We start from the raw sequence: 24436 nt of genomic DNA, 5'->3' as shown, positions 1-24436 counted from the left end.
AAAAACCTTTCCAGTATGTTTGATCTGGACCCATCTCCATTTGCTCATTCATCCTTTGCAACAGATGTTTTCCCCTGCCCCAGACAGCCCCTGTTCCTCAGAGGGAAGCTGCCCCACCCACTTCAGGCTCAGGAGATGATTTAAGAAGATCAGCACTTTCATTCCATTCCCCCGTGACAATCATTGGTTCAGGGATAAACATTTGACAGTGTTCCAATCAGAAGCAATTTCAGTCTCTTTGCTTGAAAGGTTGGAATGGAAGAGTCCTCTTTTCCTGCTATGATATGGGTGTGATGAATGAGAGACTGTGGCAGCCATCTTGATAGCAACCCAAAGAGGGTAAATCAAGAGGAACATTGACGCCAACCCACAGGTACACCCCACCTCAGGATCTCCAGGTATGTGTGCCAGTACATGTCATTATTGTTGCTGTTGTTGTTTCTAGCTTTATTTATTTATTTTTGGCTGTGCTGGGTCTTTGTTGCTGTGTGGGCTTTCTCGAGTTGTGGAGAGGAAGGGCTACTCTCTAGCTGTGGTGCACTGGCTTCTCATTGCAGTGGCATCTCTTCTTGCAGAACATGGGCTCTAGGGCACTCTGGCCTCAGTAGTTGCGGCTCCTGGGCTCCAAAGCACAGGCTCAGTAGTTGTGGCATGTGGGCTTAGTAGCTCCACAGCAAGTGGGATCCTCTGGATCAGGGATCAAACACTTGTCTCCTGCATTGGCAGATGGAATCACCAGGTAAGCCCCTTCCTTATTGTTTGAATTGGTTTTTAAAGTTTTTCTTTCTTTTTAAATTGAAAAAAATATATAACATAACATTTACAATTTGAACCATTTTAAAGTACACAGTTTAATGACACTGAGTATATTTACACTGTTGTGCAACCATCACTACCATCCAGATCTTTTCTCATCTTGCAAAACTGACACTCTGTACTCATTCAGCAGTAATTATTCACTCCTCCACCTGGCCCCAGTTCCTGGCAACCACCATTCTACTTTCTGTTTCTATGGATTTGACTACTCCATTCAAGATTGCAGGGAGGAATATCAATAACCTCAGATATGCAGATGACACCACCCTTATGGCAGAAAGTGAAGAACTAAAGAGTCTCTTGATGAAAGTGAAAGAGGAGAGTGAAAAAGTTGGCTTAAAGCTCAACATTCAGAAAACTAAGATCATGGCTTCCGGTCCCATCACTTCATGGGAAATAGATGGGGAAGCAGTGGAAACAGTGGCAGACTTTATTTTCTCGGGCTCCAAAATCACTGCAGATGGTTACTGCAGCCATGAAATTAAAAGACACTTACTACTTGTAAGGAAAGTTATGACCAACCTAGACAGCATATTAAAAAGCAGAGACATTACTTTGTTAACAAAGGTCCGTCTAGTCAAGGCTATGGTTTTTCCAGTAGTCATGTATGGATGTGAGAGTTGGACTATAAAGAAAGCTGAGTGCTGAAGAATTGATACTTTTGAACTGTGGTTCTGGAGAAGACTCTTGAGAGTCCCTTGGACTGCAAGGAGATCCAACCAGTCCATCCTAAAGGAAATCAGTACTGAATATTCATTGGAAGGACTGATGCTGAAGCTGAAACTCCAATACTTTGGCCACCTGATGCAAAGAACTGACTCATTTGAAAAGACCCTGATGCTGGGAAAGATTGAAGGTGGGAGGAGAAGGGGACAACAGAGGATGAGATGGTTGAATGGCATCACCGACTCGATGAACTTGAGTTTGAATAAACTCCGGTAGTTGGTGATGGACAGGGAGGCGTGGCATGCTGCAGTCCATGGGGTTGCAAAGTATCAGACGACCGAGTGACTGAAACGAACTGAACTGAAGTACCTCATATGAATAAAATCACACAGTATTACTGACTGTCTTAGTTCATGTAGCATAAATTCTAAGGCTGAATAGTATTCCATTTTATGTGTATACCACACTTTGCTTATCCATTCATCTGTCAATGAACACTTGGGTTGCTTCTGCTTTGGGGTTATTTCAATAACATAGCTGTGAATGTGTGTGTACAAATATCTGTTTGTGTGCCTGCTTTCAATACTTTTGAGTAGATATCCATAAGTGGAATTGCTGGATCATATGATGTTTCTATTTTTAATTTTTTTAGGAACCACAATACTAATGACCATAGCAGCTGAACCATTTTACATTCCCACCAGCAATGCACAAGGATTCCAGTTTCTCCACATCCTCACAAAAACTTACTTTCTGTTTTGTGTTGTTTTAAACAATAGCCTGACCTGCATACAGGTTTCTCAAGAGGCAGGTCAGGTGGTCTGGTATTCCCATCTCTTTCAGAATGTTCCACAGTTTATTGTGATCCACACAGTCAAAGGCTTTGGCATAGTCAGTGAAGCAGAAATAGATGTTTTTCTGAAACTCTCTTGCTTTCTCCATGATCCAGTGGATGTTGGCAATTTGATCTCTGGTGCCTCTGCCTTTTCTAAAACCTGCTTGAACATCTGGAAGTTCACAGTTCACATATTGCTGAAGCCTGGCTTGGAGAATTTTGAGCATGACTTTACTAGCGTGTGAGATGAGTGCAATTGTGCGGTAGTTTGAGCATTCTTTGGCATTGCCTTTCTTTGGGATTGGAATGAAGACTGACCTTTTCCAGTCCTGTGGCCACTGCTGAAGTGGCCAAATTTGCTGGCATATTGAGTGCAGCACTTTCACAGCATCATCTTTCAGGATTTGAAATAGCTCAATTGGAATTCCATCACCTCCACTAGCTTTGTTCATAGTGATGCTCTCTAAGACCCACTTGATTTCATATTCCAAGACGTCTGGCTCCAGGTGAGTGATCACGCCATCGTGATTATCTGGGTCATGAGGATCTTTTTTGTACAGTTCTTCTGTGTATTCTTGCCACCTCTTCTTAATATCTTCTGCTTCTGTTAGGTCCATACCATCTGTCCTTTATCGAGCCCATCTTTGCATGAAATGTTCCCTTGATATCTCTAATTTTCTTGAAGAGATCTCTTGTTTTTCCTTTTCTGTTGTTTTCCTCTATTTCTTTGCATTGACCGCTGAGGAAGGCTTTCTTATCTCTCCTTGCTATTCTTTGGAACTCTGCATTCAGATGCTTATATCTTTCCTTTTCTCCTTTGCTTTTCGCTTCTCTTCTTTTCCCAGCTATTTGTAAGGCCTCCTCAGACAGCCATTTTGCTTTTTTGCATTTCTTTTCCATGGGGATGGTCTTGGTCCCTGTCTCCTGTACAATGTCACGAACCTCCGTCCAGAGTTCATCAGGCACTCTATCAGATCTATCCCTTAAATCTATTTCTTACTTCCACTGTATAATCATAAGGGATTTGATTTAGATCATATATGAATGGTCTAGTGGTTTGCCCTACTTTCTTCAATTTAAGTCTGAATTTGGCAATAAGGAGTTCATGATCTGAGCCACAGTCAGCTCCTGGTCTTGTTTTTGCTAACGGTATAGAGCTTCTCCATCTTTGGCTGCAAAGAATATAATCAATATGATTTCCGTGTTGACCATCTGGTGATGTCCATGTGTAGAGTCTTCTCTTGTGTTGTTGGAAGAGGGTGTTTGCTATGACCAGTGCGTTCTCTTGGCAAAACGCTATTAGCCTTTGCCCTGCTTCATTTCGTGCTCCAAGGCCAAATTTGCCTGTTACTCCAGGTGTTTCTTGACTTCCTACTTTTGCATTCCAGCCCCGTATAATGAAAAGGACATCTTTTTTGGGTGTTAGTTCTAAAAGGTCTTGTAGGTCTTCATAGAACCGTTCAACTTCGGCTTCTTCAGCATTACTGGTTGGGGCATAGACTTGGATTACTGTAAAGGTTGTAATTATAAAGGCAACTTATAAGAAGAAAATCCAAGATTTCTACACATCAGAAGACCCATACACACAAAACAGGCTTCAGAAGAGAGAGAAATGATGGAAAACAGTTTGTATGGGAGAAAAAGATAAGTTGTCAAAGAGCTACCCTACCTCGTAAGAAAGTGGCAGGACCAACCAGATAATTTGACAGAAAAAATTCTAATGAAGAATTTGTTCTTTGAAAGAACAAATTATTCCAATTTTTTTTTATTGTTCCAGAGCATAGAAAAAGAGTTCAAATTCTTTCTATGAAGGAAGTATATCATTAATACCCAAGCTTCATAATATTGTACACAAAAAAGAAAACTATAGATCAATATTATTTATTACCATGAATTAAAAAAACTCTATAAACAAAAAATTCAAAATTCAAATCAAAATTCAACATCATAAATAAGTGGGATACATTTCAGGATGCAAGGATGGTTTAATATTATGAGATCTATTTCCATAATTAATCTTACGAGTAGATTTGAGGAGGAAGATCAGATGAGCATCTTCATAGATTGTAAAGGGATTTTAAACAACAAACATCCTCGATTTAAAAAAAAAAAATCAACATACAAATAGATACTTCTTAAACATGAGGAAAAAAATCTATCCCAATTCAAAAGCCAACATCAGACTTAACAGGGAAATACTGAAAGCATTTCCAATGAACTCTGCAACAAGACAAAGATGATCATTTCAATTTACTACAGCTTATGGAGAAGGCAATGGCAACCCACTCCAGTACTCTTGCCTGGAAAATCCCATCGATGGAGGAGCCTGGTAGGCTACAGTCCATGGGGTCGCTAGGAGCTGGACACGACTGAGCGACTTCACTTTCACTTTTCACTTTCATGCACTGGAGAAGGAAATGGCAACCCACTCCAGTGTTCTTGCCTGGAGAATCCCAGGGACGTGGGAGCTTGGTGGGCTGCCATCTATGGGGTCACACAGTCGGATACGACTGAAGCAACTTAGCACTGTTTACAGAATATAATGGTCAAATCAAGTAGACAACAATAAATTAGAGGTATAAGAATTGGAAGAGAGGAAATATGGCAGGTGATATCATTGGATATCTGGAAAACTGAAGAAACTGAACTGAAAAACTGCTAACAAGCAATAAACTTAATAACAATAAACTAGTAGGGAGCAAAATTAATGTGTAGAAATCAAGTTTTCTCAATATAAATGAGGTGATGGAAGAAAAGACTATTTACAATTGCAACAACAACAAAAAATTAAATACCTGGAAACAAAGACAATAAGAAATACTCAAGTTCTATGTAAAGAAAAAAATTTAAAACACTACTAAACACTATCCAAAAGAAAACTTGAACAGGTAGAAATATTACGTGCTCTTGGACAGGAATATGAAACATCATAAAAATATCAGTTCTCCGTAACTTAATTCAAAATTTTAATGTGTTCTATTAGGCTTTAAAAAAATTAGATAAGTTGATTCTAAAGTTTATATAGAACAAGAAAGGAGCAAGAACAGTGATAAAAAGTGTGAAAAGGAAGAGCCATGGCAGGGAAGGAAGATCAGTAATATTAGTACTAGTAAAAGATATGATCAAATCTCAGCAATCAGCACAGTGTAATGCTGGCTTATACAAAGACAGGCAGAAATAGTCACAAAATCATACATAGACACAATGTAATAAAGCTGACATTCAAATCACTGGAAAAAATATTGACCACTAAATAAATGGTATTGGGACAAATGGGTAGCCACTAAGACAAAATGAAGTTGAATCCATTCCTCATGCCTCACTGAGTTAACTTCAAAAGAATACAAAATTTAACTTTTGGGGAGTTCCTGGTGGCCTAGTTAGCATTCTGGCTTTCACTGCCATGGCCTGGGTTCAATCCCTGGTTGGGGAACTGAGATACTGCAAGACATGTGGCCAAAAAAAAAAAGTTAACTTTTAAAAATCCTCAACAGTTTTAAAAGAAAAATGGGAAAATACCTTTCATCTTATAGTAGGGAAAGTCTTTTTGTCACCCCAAACCCAGAAGCCATAAACAATTAATAAGATCAACCATACAAAAAGAAAATACTCTAATGTTTAACATTATAAGTAAAGTTAAAGAATAAATAAGAAATTGGGAGAAATGTTTTCCTATCAGATCACAAAAGAGTAATCTCTTTCCCCTTAGGTGTCAATAAGTAAAGACCAGTTACACAATAGAAAAATGGCCAATTAAAGAAATGTAAATAAATCTTAAACATATGACACAAAAAATCCAAAGTTTGACAACATTCTCATGGCAAGTCTAGGGAAACAGGCACTTTAAATATTAGTGATGAGGGTATACACTGACATAAGTTCTACAAAAAGCAGTCTTAAAATATCTATTTAAATTAAATAAACATTTAATCAATTTTATTTTGGTATTGGCCATCTGGTGATGTCCATTTTAGAGTCTTATCTTGTGTTGTTCGAAGAGGGTGTTTGCTGTGACCAGTGCATTCTCTTGGCAAAACTCTGTTAGCCTTTGACCTGCTTCATTCTGTACTGTATACCTTCTTCATTCTGTACCTGACTCTTGAGAAACCTGTATGCAGGTCAGGAAGCAACAGTTAGAACTGGACATGGAACAACAGACTGGTTCCAAATAGGCAAAGGAGTCCATCAAGGCTGCATATTGTCACCCGGATTATTTATCTTATATGCAGAGTACATCATGAGAAATGCTGGGCTGGAGGAGGCACAAGTTGGAATCAAGATTGCCAGGAGAAATACCAATAACCTCAGATATGCAGATGACACCACCCTTATGGCAGAAAGCTAAGAAGAACTAGAGAGCTTCTTGATGCAAGTGAAAGAGGAGAGTGAAAATGTTGGCTTAAAGTTCAACATTCAGAAAACTAAGATCATAGCATCTGGTCCCATCACTTCATGGGAAATAGATGGGGAAACAGTGGAAACAGTGTCAGACTTTATTTTTTTGGGCTCCAAAATCACTGCAGATGGTGATTGCGGCCATGAAATTAAAAGATGCTTACTCCTTGGAAGGAAAGTTATGACCAACCTAGACAGCATATTAAAAAGCAGATACACTACTTTGCCAACAAAGATCCATCTAGTCAAAGCTATGGTTTCTCCAGTAGTCATATATGGATGTGAGAGTTGGACTATAAAGAAAGCTGAGTGCTGAAGAATTGATGCTTTTGAACTGTGGTGTTGGAGAAGACTCTTGAGAGTCCCTTGGACTGCAAGGAAATCCAACGAGTCCATTCTAAAGGAAATCAGTACTGAATATTCATTGGAAGGACTGATGTTGAAGCTGAAACTCCAATACTTTGGCCACCTGATGCAAAGAACTGACTCATTTGAAAAGACCCTGATGCTGGGAAAGATTGAAGGCAGGAGAAAGGGACCACAGAAGATGAGATGGCTGGATGGCATCACCGACTCAATGGACATGAGTTTGAGTAAACTCTGGGAGTTGGTGATGGACAGGGAGGCCTGGCGTGTTGCAGTCCATGGGATCGCAAAGGGTCAGACACGAATGAGCGACTGAACTGAAACATTTAATACATGTTAATTCTCACATGTATGAAATGACACTATGTGCAAAGCTATTCATCACAGCATTCATTGTTTGTAGCAGCAAAAGATTAAAAGCAACTAAATGGCCAAAAATCCCAGGCAGAAATATGAATTATATGACATACATAAAATAGAACATTAACATAGCTATAAAAAGAAAGGTGGAAAATCTATATGTTTGCATATGAAAAGATCTCCAAGATATTCTTTTAAATGAAAAAAACAAAAACAAACTACAGAACAATGTATATATATTTTCACCTTTTGTGTGGGAAAACAGAAAGAAAAACAAGAATCTGTTTGTTCTTGTATATACATAAAGAATTTATAGAAAAATATATAAGAAATTAGGAAGATGGCTGGGTAGGAGGAGGTAAAGGATGGAAGGGAAGTTTCAGTGATTGTCTTTATACTTTTTAGTTGTTGAACCATTTAACTATTAATATATTGCAATAGAAGTAGGAGGAGGAAGAGGAGGACTGGAGCAGAAGTAGTTTTTATTGTCATGACCAGAAAAGTAACTTAAAATTGAATGAAATCTAGATCCCAGCCATTTGAAGATCATAGGACTTTTCAATGGGAGTCTTATTTGCAGTTCATTTTAAGTCACAGAGTATATGTGCATTTCTTATGCTGCTTGCAAAATGTGAACACCTGATTATAGTGAGTTATCATCCTGGACCAATTTAGGCTAGACAGGCAACAGATAACATCTTCTAAATTCTTGTGGCCATGTTTTTAACTATTGCCTAAAGCCTGTGAGAAGAGAATGGGCAACCAAAACACACACATATACACACACACTGGTCAGTCATTAAAATCATCATATAAGATTACTGATATGAGAGATTCTATAATCCTTTTAAATTAGCTCATAGAGCCTATTAATAAGATAATAAGTTAAGATGTGACCTGTGGTTCCTTTCAATTATCTATTTTGCAATTTTACTGCAGATAACTATCTCAGCCCTTTCATTTATTAAGAGGTCAACACAAGCCAGTTTGTCAATTATTTCTCATTTCTGAAATATTGTTCATGCCATTCAATTTTTTAAGAAGAGAAAAAGAAAGAAAATAGAGTTCACATATCTTATATCAAAAACTGGGCAGCATATATAATAGAAGAAGCAAAGAGTTTACAATTATGTAAATACACATGTAGAAAAAGTAGCCCCTGCTTCCATCCTGCTACCATGACACCAAAGGGATGATGACAAAGTTTCTACAATGAACATACATTATTTTGTAATTAGGAGAAAAACATTTAAAACTGTAAATGTATATATGCCAAGTGTGTAGACAACTCCAAGCATCTTGATCAGGTCCTGTTAACCTCTCGGATCCTCAGTTTCCCCATAGGTAAACTGAAAGTAATTATACCTGCCTTGCAGGGTTACACCGAATCATGGATGTGATAAGGTTTTTGAAGCACAGAGCACAAGTGCTGGCAGAATGGGCACATAGTACAAGCAATTCTCATTCCACCACACACCCATTGGACCCATGGAAGCCACACCTGGCTGGTGTCCTATTTCCTGACTTCCTCTATCAGGGCTCTTCTACCGCTGTGCCAAAGCACAGGTACTTGCCCCTGCTTGTTGGGAGAAACTTGGCTATTATTCCATACCCATAGCATGATTGTAATTAGGAAACCTGGAATTTGGGGAGATAGGGTGTTTCCCTTATTATGTTAGAGAGAAGGTTTCAGTGCAGGAAACTGAAGTAGCTCTGAAAGTATATAAGAAAACACTAAGCACTTACAACATGTTTGGAAGCAGTGAATGGGGTGAGATCTAGGCTGGGTCTTCAGGATCTAACCCACCAGGGAAGCAACAACTGTGGCAAACTTTGAGAGCTCTCCAAATAGCTATGAATTCAGACACCTGAGCTTGAACTCTGTCACTTTTTGTCTACGTACCTTTAACAAGTTAATTAAACTCTCAAGAATCAAGATGAGAAGGTTGCCATCACAGGAACTGCTCCTCAATACCTGGAAATTGGTTGTCAGGTTTATCTCCATAGACTTATTCATGATCAAAGCCAAACAAACAAAACCAGAAGTAGTTGGAAAATAGCCTCTGAATCACTCCTACCTTTCAATCTCATCTAAGTACATTTCACTGGCAGGACATAAGTCATATCCAGGATCTTAGCTGCAAGGGAGCCTAAAAATGCTGCTTATGATGAGGTTTTTTAGCTTGTCAGCTTACACAGTGCAGAAAAGCACTCTAGAAGGACTTGGAAGTCAGTGCTGACTACCAAACAGACAAATTCATCACAGAGAGAGTTATTTAGTTCCTGCAAAATTGAGAACTAATTTCCCTGCCAATACCTGTTTGTGCTGCAGGGGCTGCAAGAGTATTCAAGGCTTAAACTCTTTGGAAAATGTAGTGGATATTTTTTGTTACCCTTCAAGCATCCATTACCCATGATCTCTTCCTAACAATGCATGGACTTTCATTCATTCTTTTCATTCAAGTATCCACTTCTCCCCTAAGCCACCTGTGTGCTTTGGAAAGGTGACCCCAACCCCATCTCCGGAAGTGTGCCTTCATTGTTTTTGACAAATTAGCACATTCCATCTTCTTGCTTTGTCATTGGTACAAAGGCAAGTCTCTTAAAAGGAGGTAACTTAAATCTCACATTCTCTCTTCACACATTCCCTTTTCATAGGATCCAAATGGTGAGAGCACAGTTTACAATTTATCTTTTTCAACTGTAGATTTCTTTGCTATTGCTAGCTCTTCATCCATTCCTACATTCACTTCTTCATAGTCTTGCTCTGTGTCTTCTGTATACATGTAAATAATGTTATATTATTCAGCCTTAAGAAATAAGGAGATCCTGCCATTTATGGAAATGTTGGTGAACCTGGAGGATATTACACTAAGTGAAATAAACCAAGTATGGAAAGAAAACCACTGTATGATCTCAGTTATATGTAGAATCTAAAAAGGTTAAATACATAGAAGCAGAGAATAGAATGGTGGTTACCAAAGGCAGAGATGTGGAAGAAATGGGGAGATGTTGGTCAAAGAGTACAAAATTACAGTGATGTAGGATGAATAAGCCCAGAAATCTAGTGTACAATGTGATGACTATAGTTATATAATACTGTATAATATACTGGAAATTTGCTTTTAAAAATAGATTTCAGGTGCTCTCACTACATACACAAAACTCAAAAGTTTGTATTTATAAAAATTCACCATTAATAAAGTAAACCATAGAATGGAAGAAATTATTGCAATATATACTACCAACTAATAGTCATATCCAGAATTTATAAAGAATCAATACAAGTCAATTAGAAAAAAATAGATAAATCAATGGAAACAGGAGCAAGAAGCTTGAATGGGTACTTCATCCAAAAGGATATCCAAGTAATCAATACACTTAAGAAAAAGCAATCAATATCAGTCATCATGAAAATGCAAAACCATTTTGCATGAGATAAACCACAGTGAGATACCACTGCACTCCTACCAGAATGACTAGAAATAAAAAGATGGATGACATCAAGTCTTGTGTAGGATGCAGAGCATGGAGAGCATTCACACCCTGCTGTTGGCAGTAAAAATTGGTACAATTGCTTTGGAAAAGAGCTTGACCCATACCGTGTACCAGCAATTCCTCTCCTACACGTACATACCCCACAGAAATATATGCACATTTTCACCAAAATACTCCAAAACAATGTTCGTAGCACCATTAAACATAGTAACCAAACACTGATAATAGCACAAATGACCATCAACAGTAAAATGGATAAATAAGGTCATACTATAGGGTACAGTCATACTATTCAGTAGTTTAAATGAATGAACTTCAGCTACATGTTTTTTAAAAAAGGATAAAGTTATTTTTTAACAAAAGAAACCATACACCAAAGAGGAAACACTGTATGATTCCATTTGTTTTCAGTTAAGGAATAGGCCATTAGTTCTCACCATCACCAGCATCACCTGGAAAACTTGTTAGAAATGAAAATTTTTAGGCTCCAACATAGACTTACTGAATAAGAAACTCTGAAAGTGAGTGCCAGAAATCTGTTTTAACAAATCTTTCAGGTGATTCTGATATAAGCTAAAACTTGAAAACAACAAAACTGATTTATGGTGTTAGAAGTTAGGTACATGATTGTTTGGGGGAGGAGAGTGAGTGGTGATGAGATAAACGCATGAGAGAGTTGCTGGTAGTAGTCATCATCCGCTCCTTCCCTGGGTTGGAGCTATGCAAGTGTTTCCAGTTTCTGATGAGTCACTGAGCTAAATGCACACTTGTGATTTTTACACTTTGTTGTGTATGTGTCAGGTTTCCTTTTAAAACTCTACTAGAAAAGTGCTAGAGGATAACACTGAGGAAGTTTTCCAAAAATAAAAGCCCAAAAGATGGAAAAATGAGTGAGTGGTGAGATGAAGTACAGAACATACAGTGTCTTAATCGTAGACATTCCAGGAGAAATATAAAATGAAACAGAAAAAGGAGAGGAAAATATCCAAGAAAAACAATTCAAGAAAATTTCCTGGGAATGAAGCCCATGAATTTCCAAATAAATTGAAAGGGTCCCTCATGTGCCTACAATGGATGAAAGAAAATACGCACACAGAGGCAAATTTTATCATCAGAAACAGAAACGATTCTACAAGTTTTCAGAAAGGAAAAACAGGGCTCAGAAAAAGGTCAGACATCAGAGTGGTTTTGGACTTCTCAGTAGCAATGCTGGAAGCTTGAAGGCACAAGGCAATGCATTTAAAACTGGGGGGGAAAAAAACTATTTCCAAGCTAGAAGTCTTTTTCCAAACTAGGAATCTGTAAGGAAAGAATGACAACATTTTCATATATTTAAGATCTCAAAAAGGAAAAAAAAATGTAGCCCATTATTCTGCTCTCTATGGCTGTGACTGGAAGATATGCTCTACTAAAACAACAGAATAAACTAAGAAAGAAGAAGGCATGGACCACAGGAAAACAGAATATCCAATACAGGGGAGTACAGTGAACCAGAAACCTCTGTACAATGGGATGCCCTGAAGCTCAGAGTGACAAAAGCCCCAGGAGTAGGGGCTGGAATGCAGTACAGTGCAGCCTGGAGTAGGTTCAAGGATCCAGGAGAGACTTCTTTGAGAAGATAGGAATGCATTGAAAATCTGGTGCGAACTCATGTATTGAGAGGAGAATTTGCCAACTGACCAAGGGTTAGGGGTTAAATGAGTGACTAATGCATGAAAATGAACCCTGAAGGGACCATTCCTCAGTTACCCTCTGGCTCCAGAGCTCCCAGGGCATCAGTCAAGGCTGTGCTCAGCCTGCATAGCAGTTTGACCTCTTTCTCCCCTAAAACCTCAATTCTGTCTGCTCGCCCTCTATCCACAGGTGTTGATCTTCAGGGCATTCTTGTAATAAACATCCTACACCGAGATCCATCTCAGAGTTTTGTCTCTGGAAACACCAACCTGCAACATGAGGCAATCCAGAGAAAAGAAAATCTATGGGGGAAAGGACAATTCATCATATTTTACTATACCACGCAGCCATCAACAGTGTTTACATAACCATAATAATGTAAACTCTACACATTGATCTAGCCAAAACTACCATATCATTTTGTCAGGAGAACATAGGGAGATGTCTCCTGGGAATATAGAAGGAACGTGAGATAAGTCCTCAATTTCCATATCAAGAAGTGAAGAAATCATACCTAAGATGAAAAATCAACATATAGCAATTCAAGGCTGTTGTTCAGAGATGCAGAAGTAAATACCAAAGTAATTAGCTTAATAGGATGGACGTGAAAGTGGTTGCTTCTGCTCCTGGGCAAAGAGGGAGAATGTGTAAGGGACTGCTATCTTGCATAGCAAGATTTATAGAATTATATGACTCTTCAAACCAGGAGCACTTCTAACTTTCATAAAAATACAACTAAAATCAAAACTTTAAGGCTTGATTGTCAACTCTAGTATCTTCATACAAGATATCACCCAGCCCCTAGAAAAGATACAAGATGAATATTTATTGAAACAGAAGAATGTTCATAATACTGTGTTAAGAGGAAAAAAGCAGACTTCAAAATGATGTGCACATTAAATTGACTTTTAAAATTAGATTAATAACTGCAAGGAGATCAAATCGGTCAATCCTAAAGGAAATCAACCTTGAATATTCATTGGAAGGACTGATGCTGGAGCTGAGGTACCAATACTTTGGCCACCTGATGCAAAGAGCTGACTCACTGGAAAAGACCCTGATGCTGGGAAAGATTGAAGGCAGGAGGAGAAGGGGATGACAGAGGATGAGATGGCTGGATGGCATCACCATCTCGATGGAACTGAGTTTGAGCAAGCTCCGAGAGAAGTGAAGGACAGCAAAGCCTGGAGTGCTATAGTCTATGAGGTTGCAAAGAATCAGACGAGACTGAGCAACTGAACAACAGAACTACATATGTGCATAGAAGAAAGTCTGAAATATATATGCCAAAATGTTTGGAGTTATTCTCTTTACCTGGTGGAGAGGGATTTTTATTTTTCTCCACTTGTTTATCTTGTTTATCTCTGTATCCTGCAGTCTTCCAGCCTTGCAGGATCATCCTTTTGTTTAACATTTAAATAAAAATGGCTGAAACCATCATCCTCTATACTAAGGAAAGTATATAGCAAATGTATGTAAGCAAGTATACATATGTGCAAATTCCAATGCCCTTCTCCACACTGGTGTGGATTTCCAGATGCCTAGTTCTCCTGTTTGGGCTTCCCTGGTGGTTTAGTGGTAAAGAATCTGCCTTCCAATGCAGAAGACATGGGTTCAATCCCTGGGTCAAGAAGATCCCCTGGAGAAAGAAACGGCAACCCCCTCCAGTATTCTTGCCTGAGAGATCCCACGGACAGAAGAGCCTGGAGGGCTACAGTCCATGGAATTGGAAAAAAGTCAGACACACAACTGAGCAACTAAAAACCACAAGTTCTGTTTACTCCCATTTCCTCTTCCTGCCGGTCTCAGTTTCCCTGGCATCTCACTTTCCACAGCTGTTCCTTTCTCTGTCCATAATTAACACAAATATGAAACACAGTCTCTTCTCCTTGATTTCTCTGAAGAATATCTTGCTTGAGGCACTGCTGAGGGACTACCGCTCTGCATGGTGTGGTAGGCAACCTACAATCAGCAGGAGTGTCTGTGTTCTAGTGTGTCCAGGCTGATCCTGCTTCTGCGGGGTTCTCACTGGACATTCTTCTTCTCTGACCCTTGCCTCTCACAGGTGGGTGGTCCCTCTCTGAATACCCTCACTTCTGCCCCTGGGGTCCCACTTTGTGTCCTTACCTTTCACAGAGCCACTAAGTTCTTCAAGTCCTTTGTTTTCCTATACAGAGTATGAGGCCTCTCTTGTGGAATGTGCTTTTTCCAGCAGGAATATCCTGACCTTTCATATCCTAAAGACCATCAAAAACCCTTTAAAAAGTCCCCTCCTCCAGGCTGAATTAGCAGCCAGAACCAGCTCTTCTGCTTGTCTTTCCATTACATGTGTAATGGCTGTGCATTTTCTATAATGACTCTATTGCTTTTGTAATCACATTTTCAGGAGGAGAAGCACCATGGAAGTTAGGAGTTCAGGCCATGAGCAAGAGGAAATGTCAAGCTCTTGGACCCCAGCAACTACTCACAAGCTCCTGCTCTGTGCTAGGCTGAAGAGATGCTCATTAGGGCAGTGTGGGACTTGGCGGCCATGGCAGGCCCAGAGTTCCATGGGGGTTCTGAATCCAGTTTGGGCAGGTCAGCAACAGGATTCAAAGGAGACCCATGGCCACTGTAGTCAAGGTTACCTTGCCCCAGATGACTACGATGCCTGCCCCTTTTCTCTCTATTGATACCATCAGCCAAGTCCTGGCACAGGTACAGCCCTTTCCCTGCAAGTTTTCCCCACCTACTCTTTCAGAAGTCCTGCTGTTTATCAGCTGTGTGGCAAGTTAGTCCATCTCTGCCTCAGTTTCCTCATCTGTGAAATGGGGTTAATATTTGTAAGAATCAAATGAGTAATACGTGTAAAATGGTTGGAATGGTGCTTGACTCAGAGTGTTAGCAATCATCCCCATCATCATTCTTGTCACCATGTCTATGGACTCTTGTCCACGTCTATGGACTCAATAAAGACATCATATGGGCAGGTGTGGGAGGTTGCCCCAGGGAGAGCCTAGTTGTGATTTATCTCTGTTATCATAGCCAGCACAAGCACCAGATGGGATTTATGCTCAATGCCTATTTGACTAAAACTTTGGAGAGAAGAAACAGCCCAGCTGAGAAACCACACATGAGCATTACCTTCCCTGAAGCCCATTTTGAGTTCGTTTTTGCATGTGGTGCTAGATAGGGGAGTCCAACTTTATTCTGCATGTGGCTATCCCAGCACATTTGTTGAAAAAGACTATTCTTTCCCGTTTGAATTATTTTGGCAGCCATGTCAAAACTTAATTGACTGTAAATGTGAGAATTTATTTCTGAATTCGATTCTATTCCACTGATCTATATACGTCTATCCTTATGCCAGTACCACAGTCTTGATTACTGTAGCTTTGTAGTAAGTTTTGAAATCAGGAAGTGTGAGTCCTCCAACTTAGTTCTTCTTTCTCAAGCTTGTTTTGGCTATTCTAGGTCTCTCGAATTTCAACATAAATTTTCAGTTAGGATCAGATTATCAGTTTCTGTGAAGTCAGATGGAATTTCAGTAGGAACTGCATTCAACTGTGGAGCTTCCCAGGTGGTGCTAGAGGTAAAGAACCCACCTGCCAGTGCAGCAGACATAAGAGACGGGGGTTCAATCCCTGGGTCAGAAGATCCCCTGGAGGAGGACAGGGCAAGGCAACCCACTCCAGTATTCTTGCCTGGAGAATCCCATGGACAGAGGAGCCTGGGGGACTACAGTCCATAGGGTTGCACAGAGTCAGACATGACTGAAACGACTTAGCAGGCATGCACACATTCAACTATAGATCAGTTTAGGGAGTATTGCCATCTTACCAATATTAAGTCTTCTGATCCATGAACATATTCTATTGATTTCCATCTTCTTTAATTTCCTTCAGTGATGTCTGGTATTTGCAGAATATACATCTTTTGTTAAAGATTCTTAAGTATTTTATTCTTTTTGATACTGTTATAAATTGTTTTAATAATTTACTTTCAGTTTGTTTATTGCTCCTGTTATAGAGAAACACAATTCATTTTTATATTGATCTTGTATCCTGAAACTTTGCTAAGCTCATTTATTAGTTTTCATAGATTTAGTAGACTCCTCAGAATTTTTTGTATACAAGATCATGTCATCTGCAAATAGAGACAGTTTTTAATTCCAATTTCTGATATGAATGCTTTTTATTGCATTTTCTTTCTTAATTGCTATGGACTTGTTTTCAAAAGGCATTTATTTGCTAGATCCTTTCCTCTTCAGCACACAGCAATAACACAAGGCTAAACTGCTCATTTTATATACGAGGAGCAGGAAGGCACACTATCTGGGTATGTGGAACCCACAGTATTCTAAGACTAAAACCTAGCTTCTTCAGCTTCCCAAATTAAAGCCTGCCTTTGGGATTTAGCAACCTTATTCAAAGTAAAGCATTATCCATGAGCATCGCCCACAATTGTGAATTCAGTACATTAAATCTGTTGCAAATAAAACCAGGCACCGATTTTAATTCAATTTTATGATTACTTTTTCCTACAAAGGTATATAAACCCATGTGTTCTCATGATACTAGAGGGTTAAGCTTAGCAAATCACACAGCTTGCTGAGTAACAACGGTAGGCTAAGGTCACAGAATTCCAGCTCTTGCCAGTTCAGTCCAGTTCAGTTCAGTCGCTCAGTTGTGTCCGACTCTCCGCGACCCCATGAATCACAGCACGCCAGGCCTCCCTGTCCATCACCAACTCCCGGAGTTCACTCAAACTCATGTCCATCGAGTCGGTGATGCCATCCTCAGTCGTCCCCTTCTCCTCCCGCCCCCCACCCTTCCCAGCATCAGAGTCTTTTCCAGTGAGTCAACTCGTTGCATGAGGTGGCCAAAGTATTGGAGTTTCAGCTTTAGCATCAGTCCTTCCAATGAACACCCAGGATCGATCTCCTCTAGAATGGACTGGTTGGATCTCCTTGCGGTACAAGGGACTCTCAAGAGTCTTCTCCAACACCACAGTTCAAAAGCATCAATTCTTCGGCGATCAGCTTTCTTCACAGTCCAACTCTCACATCCATACATGACCACGGGAAAAACCATAGCCTTGACTAGACAGAACTTTGTTGGCAAAGTAATGTCTCTGCTTTTTAATATATTATCAAGGTTGATCATAACTTTCCTTCCAAGGAGTAAGCGTCTTTTAATTTCATGGCTGCAATCAGCATCTGCAGTGATTTTGGAGCCCAAAAAAATAAAGTCTGACACTGTTTCCACTGTTTTTCCATCTATTTCCCATGAAGTGATGGGACCAGATGCCATGATCTTAGTTTTCTGAATGTTGAGCTTCAAGCCAACCTTTTCACTGAGGTGCCTCCAAATGCCAAAACCGAAATAATGAAGCACAACTACAAAACCAGGAAGCTTTTATAGAATCTTACACGATCTGGGCTAAAGGTTTCTTTACTGGAAAGCTTGAGCCTACCGTGTTCTGTGTTATGGTTCTTGGGTGTAACTAACCTTTTCAACAAGTGAAGCATCATGATTCAAAGAGCTGCCTGGCCCATGACTGCCTTTAGAGGTAGGGGTGGTATCGCCTGTCCCCCAAGGCCAGAACTTACTAAGGCAGAGCAGGAGATCAGGAATCAAGAGTTTGAACCAAGATAGGAAATAACAGTTTGGTCCAGGGATGCCCTTGAACTAGCTCTGGGGTCAGCATTCAAGCTATCAAAACCAGGTTCTCAGCAATTAATCCTGTAGTTCCGACATTGATGGAACTGTCCAGCTTGTGAAGCTCAAGTTAAAGGTCAGACCCTATAATAAGCCTCTTTCGGAAGTTGAGATCACTGAGACCCAAATCCAAACAGAAGTGTTCAGGGACTGCCCCACCCCAGAGGAAAGAGCAGAGTCAAGGAAAGGGCAGGAAGGAACCTCAAGCTCAAAGATTCTGTTGTGCCCAGGTAGTCCCACCTCCTACAGAGTTAGTACAAGTAAAGGAAGCTCAAAACAGATCAAGGTGTCCCACAGGTGAATGAAGCACAGATGTACTCACCGTTACCCCACACATTTTAGCTTGGCTAACAGCACAAGTCTGGGTGTAGACGATGCACCCCTAATGCCTAGGAGACAACCTTGATAACTCCTCACCTGTCAATGGCCAAGTCCTGTCAGTCTTGCCTCTTGAGGCAACTCTAAAATCCTTTCCTTTCACTCTAATTCTACCACCATTAGTTCAAGCTGCTGTCATCTCTCTTATCTCCCCTTTGGCCACTAGTTGGGAGGTTTACATCACTTCCTCAAAATGCAAATCTGAATGCATCATCCACCTCCAGGAAACCCTTGCATGACCTCTCAGAGCTCCAATCAGTTCAGTTCATTCAGTATCTCAGTCCTGGACTCTTTGTGACCTCATGGACTGCAGCACGCTAGGCTTCTCTGTCCATCACCAACTCCCAGAGCTTGCTCAAACTCATGTCCATAGAGTCGGTGATGCCATCCAACCATCTCACCCTCTGTTGTCCCCTTCTCCTCCTGCCTTCAATTTTTCCCAGCATCAGGGTCTTTTCCAATGAGTCCGTTCTTTATATCACGTGGCCAAAGTATTGGCGCCTCAGCTTCAGCATCAGTCCTTCCAATGAGTATTCAGGACTGATTTCCTTTTGTTCAGTTCAGTTCAGTTCAGTCGCTCAGTTGTGTCCGACTCTTTGCAACTCCATGAATCACAGCACGCCAGGCCTCCCTGTCCATCACCAACTGCCGGAGTTCACTCAAACTCATGTCCATCGAGTTGGTGATGCCATCCAGCCATCTCATTCTCTGCCATCCCCTGCTCCTCCCACCCCCAATCCTTCCCAGCATCAGAGTCTTTTCCAGTGAGTCAACTCGTCGCATGAGGTGGCCAAAGTATTGGAGTTTCAGCTTTAGCATCAGTCCTTCCAATGAATACCCAGGACTGATCTCCTTTAGAATGGACTGGTTGGATCTCCTTGCAGTCCAAGGGACTCTCAAGAGTCTTCTCCAGCACCACAGTTCAAAAGCATCAATTCTTCGGTGATCAGCATTTTGTTAGGTAGGTAGAATAGGGAAAAGGAGTCCAAAATGGCGGTGGCTAAAGGACAAGGAAGGGAAAAGCCCATGAAAATAGAACAGAGGAAGGTCAAAGGAAGGTCCGAGGACTGGAGTGAGGACTGCAGGTAGAACAGCACTCCTGACTAAGCCCAATTTGCATAGGGCAGGCCCGGGGGGAAGAAAAAAATACATAAAAAGAGGAGCCAAATGGCTCTCTCTCTCCCCCCTCCCCCTGCCCCCACCGTGCGCTGGGGTGCTCTTCTCTTCGTGTCTTTGGATCAACGTGCCCTCACGCCTTGAAGATGGATTTTCCTGCTATCTTCTAAATAAAATAGAGCTGTAACACTGGGCTGTAACACTGATTTGTCTAAGAGCTATAACAAGGTCCGTTCGAGACCTGAGAGCTATAACATGGTCTGTACAAGACCCGAGAGCTGTAACACGCTGAGGGGGGTTTAATGTCCGTCACTTCAAATGTTTGTTGTGACGAGACAAAGAACCGAGGAACATACACTCGCCTGACGCTTTAGAGTTGACTGGGTTTGATCTCCTTACGGTCCAAGGGACTCTGAGTCTTCCCCACCACCACAGTTCAAAAGCATCAATTCTTTCCAATGGTAAAGACAAAACTCCCTCAAGGTGGTCTCGATGGCCCTACACAACTGGGCTCCAGCAGTCACTCAGCCTCATTCCCACCACGTTACCCACCAGCCTCTGCTTCAACTGAGCAAACCTCATTTTGGGTCCTGTGTGCTCTGTGCTCCTTCCCACCACAGAAGGAGACACTTGGCAGAAAGTTGCTCCTTCTCCCTAGAAGTTTCTCTCCTCCCTCCCCATGTGCCTAGTTAACTTTGACCTTCAACCTCAGGGGAGTCCTCCTGACCCCTCACGTAGGCTCTTATAGCACTGGATATCTTCAAGGAAATTATCAGAGTTGCAACTTGACATTTATGTGACTTTTAAAAATTAGTTATCTAACTCTTCATTTGATTGCAAACTGCCTAAAGGCAAGAACCATATGTATTTTTTTAATCTTTTTATCATGGGAAGTTTCAAACATACAGAAGTAGAGACACCCATGTTCCTCACTCAGCTTCAACAATTAGAACTCATGGCAGCCTTATTTTCCCTATACTCTCACTCACTCCCCTTACCTTGGATGATTTTGAAGAAATGTATTTCACTATATAGTATCTGCTCACAATTTTTTCCTAAGTGCCTCGAACAGTGGCTGACACATCTAATAAATATTTGTTGCAAAAGTGAGTTAAAATACTCTTGGTGTTTTAACAGTCAGGCTAGAAGACTGGACTATGCTGACCTACTGGACCACCTGTGAACAAGACCTTTCAGTGTGCAGAGTGGCAGCAGGCCCATATGGAACTACAGGAATTCTGATCAGCAGAGAAGATGCCAAGATGGTGTCTAAAATTTTAAGTTGCATTCAAACCATGAAAGGTATGACCTGGGTCAGAGTGCTTGTTTCCTGCAAGATGGGTGTTACAGTCACAATGAAAGGCCCCTCACACTGGAAGTGCACACCTGTGCCTGAGACCACTACCTAGGGCAGCCAACACCAAGATGCACTTTAGTGAAATTACTCAACTTTAAAGAAAAAGGAAAAGAGCTTTTGAGCATTTAGGGTTGGGGGGGGGGAGATGCAGCAGACTCTATATTGTTGGAAGCCTATGATGGGGAAAGATGCAATCTAGAGCTCACTGCAAAACCCAGCAAAAGAATCATAAAGTTGGCCCCTGAGAGTCTGAAGCAAAGTCATGTCAGCTACAGCAGAGAATTACACACCTTTTGAGAAGCAGCTCCTGGCATGTGACTGGGCCCCGGTTTAGATGAAATGCTTATCCGTGAATATCAAGTGAAAAATACATCAAGAACTTCCTGTTATAAACTGGGTTCCATCAAGCTGCCCAAGACAAAGTCAAGTGCAGCCAGCAGTAGTTTATTGTAAGATGGAAATGGTAACCTCATTTGGTTTGCAGATGCGTCAGCTTGGTATGTGGGTGGAAGTCAAAAAGGACAGGGGCTGTGTGATAGTCACATTCAGGAGTTGCCTTGACAGTGGGAAGCAAGGGAAAATCTTCCCAAAGCTGCAAATGGTAATGATCAAGCAGATTCTATAGTCTTCCCAATTATTTGTCCCTGGTAATGGAAGGAGAAGTGTATACAGGAGGCTAGATACACATTCTTCGGCAGTGGTCAATAGTATAGCAGGCTTGTCAAGGGACTGGAAGGGTCTGAAAGACTGGGGACAAGAAGGTTTGGGGTAGAGACATGTGATTGGACATTCAGAAGGAGGCAGGCAGTATGAAGATTTTGGTGTCATTTCATCACCGCTCACCAGACAGCATCCATCACAGAAGAGGACTGAACTAAGTAGATTAAATGACTCAGCCATTTTGTCACTGGCCATCCTGGAACTGGCACAATAAGCAGATGAATGGAGTTGTCTATCACAAGATAGACATGGAGGCTATGCATAGGCCCACCAGCATGGATGCCCAAGTACCAAAGCTCATCTAGTTGCTGCTGCCTTCTGCCAGTGAAAGGAACAAATGCTGAGCCCTAGCTATGGCATTATTCCTTGAGACCAACAAATCCCTTGGTGGCAAATCAACTATCTCAGGTCCCTTCCATCCAGGGAGGGTCAGCAGTTCATCCTCGCGGGGATAGAGATCTACTCTTGAAATGTTTGCTTTCCTGCCCAGAGCCACTCAGCCCCAATATCCAGAAACTTAGAGAGTACCTGATCCCCAGGTATGGAATTCTGTCGCATCCAACCAGCAGACCCAGTTCACAGGGAAGGAAGTTAGGAAGTGGGCCCACGACCTTAGGATCTACTGGTGATTGACAGATAAACACATTCAGAGTTGTTGTTTTTTTTTTTTTTTTTTGATTGTGCCATCCAGAAGATACCAGCCCCAAAGAGCCCTGGAATAGCCTTCTGAAGGCATCTGAGGCAACAGTCTGCAAGAATGGTATGTCATCCTTCAGGATCCAGCATATGGATTAAATCAGAGAAGTTCAAGTGCTGCTCTGTCCCTATGGAAGAATACCTGGTTCCAGGAACCAAAGGGCATAAGAAGTGGCCACACCTACCCTCACTTCCAAGAGTCCACTGAGGGCCACTGTGCTTCCTGTTTCTGTGGTTCTGGGTTCTGTGGGATTGGAAGCACTGTTCTCCAAAGGGAGCACACATTTTCCGGGGGACACAGAACTACATTCTACAGGTCCCAGTCCATGGAACTACAGGTCTCAGCTGCCACCAGGGCACTTTGCATTCCATGTGTCTGAGGACCTGTAGACAAGAAAGGAGTCACCATCTTGGTGAAGATAACTGAGCCTGAACAGCAGGGCATGGCAGGACTGCCTTTATATGTAGGGGCAAAGCACACGTGAAACCCAGGGCTTCTTAGAGAAATAGCTGATTCCAAGTTTAGGATAGAAAACATACAAGAGGAACTTAGGAAATGCCAGAAAGCAACGACAAGAGTCCCGGCAAACAACACAGGAGCCAACTTGAAGGAACTCCCAATAGCCAAGATGAGACAATAAAGACAGTAATTGTCATGAAATGAAACCCATCAGGTAGGTTTTAATTTCTAAGTTCATAACAATTGTTTTAAATAGCCACCTTCTGAGGATAGCAGGGAACCAGTCCAGTTCATTATCTTAAAAGTTGAGTAAATGAAAGAATTAAATATTTATCCTACCTTTCCTATACAAACTCTATTCAGAAATCAAATAGACGAAAGTGTAGCATCTCCTTGTAAAATTACTCCCTCTAATAAATGAAAACAAAATAATAGCTTAGAATATATCCATATTGCAACCTCCAGTGCATTGGTTACCAGATTTAGGTGTTGAACATCAGTGGCTGCCAACACCAATAGAAGTGAACACCAGATACAATGTACCACTTGGTAAATGAGCACATTCCTAGAGTCTCATCAGTTCAGTTCAGTTCAGTTGCTCAGTCATGTCCGACTCTTTGCGACCCCATGAACTGCAGCACGCCAGGCCTCCCTGTCCATCACCAACTCCCGGAGTCCACCCAAACCCACGTCCATTGAGTCGGTGATGCCATCCAGCCATCTCATTCTCTGTAGTCCCTTTCTCTTCCTGCCCCCAATCCCTCCCAGCATCAGAGTCTTTTTAAATGAGTCAGCTCTCCACATGAGGTGGCCAAAGTATTGGAGTTTCAGCTTCAACATCAGTCCTTCCAATGAACACCCAGGACTGGTATCCTTTAGGATGGACTGGTTGGATCTCCTTGCAGTCCAAGGGACTCTTGAGGGTCTTCTCCAACACCACAGTTCAAAAGCATCAATTCTTCAGTACTCAGCTTTCCTCATAGTCCAACTCTCACATCCATACATGACTACTCGAAAAACCATAGCCTTGACTAGACGGACCTTTGTTGGCAAAGTAATGTCTCTGCTTTTTAATATGCTATCTAGGTTGGTCATAACTTTCCTTCCAAAGAGTAAGTGTCTTTTAATTTCATGGCTGCAGTCACCATCTGCAGTGATTTTGGAGCCCAAGAAAATTAAGTCAGCCACTGTTTCCCCATCTATTTCCCATGAAGTGATGGGATCGGATGCCATGATGTTAGTTTTCTGAATGTTGAGCTTTATGCCAACTTTTTCACTCTCCTCTTTCACTTTCACCAAGAGGCTCTTTAGTTCTTCACTTTCTGCTATAAGGGTGGTGTCATCTGCATATCTGAGGTTACTGATATTTCTCCCGGCAATCTTGATTTCAGCTTGCGCTT

General features: G+C 41.2%; 1 long non-coding RNA gene across 1 annotated transcript; it reads left to right on the top strand.

The window, feature by feature from the left end:
• The first annotated feature begins 222 nt into the window (after positions 1-222).
• LOC129554538 (uncharacterized) lies at positions 223-22711 on the top strand. Its single transcript, XR_008685612.2, has 3 exons — positions 223-398; positions 20941-21105; positions 22572-22711. It is a non-coding gene; the product is annotated as an uncharacterized LOC129554538 (long non-coding RNA).
• The last annotated feature ends 1725 nt before the right edge of the window (positions 22712-24436 follow it).

This window comes from Moschus berezovskii, chromosome 14 (assembly GCF_049115385.1).
Source record: "Moschus berezovskii isolate FMDL1 chromosome 14, NW_MosBer_1.0, whole genome shotgun sequence".
In the NCBI taxonomy this organism is placed as follows: Eukaryota; Metazoa; Chordata; class Mammalia; order Artiodactyla; family Moschidae; genus Moschus; species Moschus berezovskii.
This window is presented reverse-complemented; position numbering and strand designations above follow the sequence as displayed.